The sequence below is a fragment of the Phocoena sinus genome, chromosome 10, assembly GCF_008692025.1.
Source record: "Phocoena sinus isolate mPhoSin1 chromosome 10, mPhoSin1.pri, whole genome shotgun sequence".
Classification (NCBI taxonomy): Eukaryota; Metazoa; Chordata; class Mammalia; order Artiodactyla; family Phocoenidae; genus Phocoena; species Phocoena sinus.
Genome location: NC_045772.1, coordinates 43,390,561 through 43,393,277, shown reverse-complemented (window position 1 = coordinate 43,393,277; position 2,717 = coordinate 43,390,561).

Below are 2,717 nucleotides of genomic sequence, written 5' to 3'. Positions count from 1 at the left end.
AAAGAGAATTATTAGCAACTGCAGTAGTCAAAACAATTTTAAGTACTTAAGAGCAAAATAAAAGGCCAAGAGCTTTAGATGTAACTCATTTGATCCTCAACCTATGATTTTACTAGCATTTTACTGATAAGGAGGCTGAGATTCCGTAATTTTAAAATAACTTGCCCAGTGTCACATTACTAATAAGACACAGATGGTAACTTTCAAACACACAGGCATTTAATCTCAATGCTTGTGTCCTAGTCAGAGAATAAATAGTAGAGCCGTGATTTGAATATATGTAGAACCATGATTTGAATAGGAAATAGAAGAAAATAGACATAACAAAAAATAAATACCATATTTGAAGTATACCAATTGTACAGTGAATTGAAAACCCATTATCACAGTATCTCAGAGCTGTATCTCTTCCTTCTGTTTAATAAACAGCATACGAAAAAAAAGCAGAAATCAAAGTAGGGAAGTAAACCAGATTTTTAAGAAGGACTTTGTTTGGATTTATTTAATACAAGAGGAGAAGAATGGAAACCATGAGTCACAAATATTGTTTTGCAAAAGGTCAGAAATAATCTGGTGGGTTTCCCCAGGAAATAAAAGTATGAGCTCAAAGAATGAGGAAAGCTGAAAGAGACTTGCAATAAGACTAAAGCAAATATAAGCACACCATTTTAGCTTCATTATTTAGAAATAGAGCTAGACAGGTAGGAAAGCAGGCTTCTGAAAAGCTACCATATTCAGGTTTCAAACAGAATTGAGTGAAGTAAAAATAATATCAGGGCAAAGGAGCAGTTCTAAAAAGGAACCAGACAGAGACAAATATTATTGAAATTCTTCTTTAACCAGAGCATGGAAACCTGCTTTTCAATTTATTTTTATTTTTTTTTAAAGAAATGGAACTATGGGATAGCATAGAATATCATGCAATTTTGGGAACAGAGGGGGAAAACAGTTTAAAACTCCATATGAATTAGCATGACAAAATAACCTCTCAGAGAAAATGTTATGCCCCATACTGAAACACACAGTTAATTGTTTCCAAGAGATATAAAACACGTTTCAAATTTCTATCAAGAAAAAAAAAGAAAAACACGCATCAATTTTAACTCCATAGTATGATATATAATCTTTAAAAGTCCAGGATTCTCTGAATGTCCTGAATCTTTTTTTATTGCCATAATTAAATTTGGACATTTAGTTAAATAGATTTAAGAGCATCTTTAGTTGATTTCATTTCATTACTGTGATGGGTGACACATTTATTAATGAAATATTAAACCAAGAGAATACTCACAATACATACTCCTCCCTAACCCTAAAGGCAATACTTTCTGCTTTTACTAGTAGTCATTTCAATTATTTTGTCCCCTTTTAGGCAATGACAAAAAAAAAAAAATATATTAGGCAGTAGAACCAACTTAGAAAGCATAGTTGTGGGGGCTTCCCTGGTGGTGCAGTGTTTGAGAGTCCCCCTGCCGATGCAGGGGACACGGGTTCGTGACCCGGTCCGGGAAGATTCCACATGCCGCAGAGTGGCTGGGCCCGTGAGCCATGGCCGCTGAGCCTGCGCGTCCGGAGCCTGTGCTCCACAATGGGAGAGGCCACAACAGTGAGAGGCCCGCGTACTGCAAAAAAAAAAAAAAAAAGAAAGAAAGAAAGAAAGCATAGTGGTGGACAATAACTAAAAATAAAAAAATTGTCCCAAAGGCCTTGCAAACACAATACCTAGAACTAAACTCATCATCCATTATCTTCAATCCCCAATTCAGCTTTTCCAACTTCCTCCTGAAATCTATGAGTGGTATTGATATGCTCAAGCTAAAAACTTGGAAAATAAACATTCATGACTCAATCCCTTTCTATCTCACATCCAAGATCAACTCTGTCACCATGTTCAAAAAATTCTTTCTCCTAAGCAGCTTTCATGTCTGCTTACTTCCTTCCATTCTTAATTGTCCAGGCAGTCACCATGTGTTACCTGCATAATATCCACAGCTCCCTAACAGAGCTCTCTGCCCTCAGTATTGATACCAAAAAAAAAAAAAATCTATTCTGCTTATTGCAGTCAAAATGGTCTTTCAGAGAATAAAGACACTCATGATGCCCTGCTCTATTTTATTACTTACCAATGGCTATTTCTTGCAATTAGGATAAACCCAAGTTCCTTAAAATGTCCCTGTCCATCTCACCTGGGTCATTTCTTTCTGACGCTTTCTCCTTCTTCGAACTACCTCAGGATAATTCTCAGACACCATTCCTTTTTCTTAGAACCTTCCCATCTCTCCTCGCATGTCTAACTGCTACTCAACCTTCAGATCTCAGTTTAAACATTATTATCTCCTCGCAGGCTTCCTCAGTCCTCTAAAATATGTTGTGTTCTGTGGATTCAGTACTATGCATATGCACGTAGCATGCTTTATTTTCTCTATCGGGACACTTAGAAGTCAGAATTGCAATTACTTGTTTAATTGCTTATCTCCCATGCTAGACTATAAGGGCTGAAATCAAGGCTTTCTTGGCTACAATTATATCCCCAATGCCCAGGTTAATGCCTGCTTTACAATGATCAATGATGAAGATAATGAAGATGATGATGATAATGAAATAACTGCAATGTTGACTATATTGCATTTGATGATTATAATTATATTATTGTGTAACTACCATCTTCCGGATTCTGGGTTAAATGATTTACATTTATTCCTCCGTTTAATTCTCAC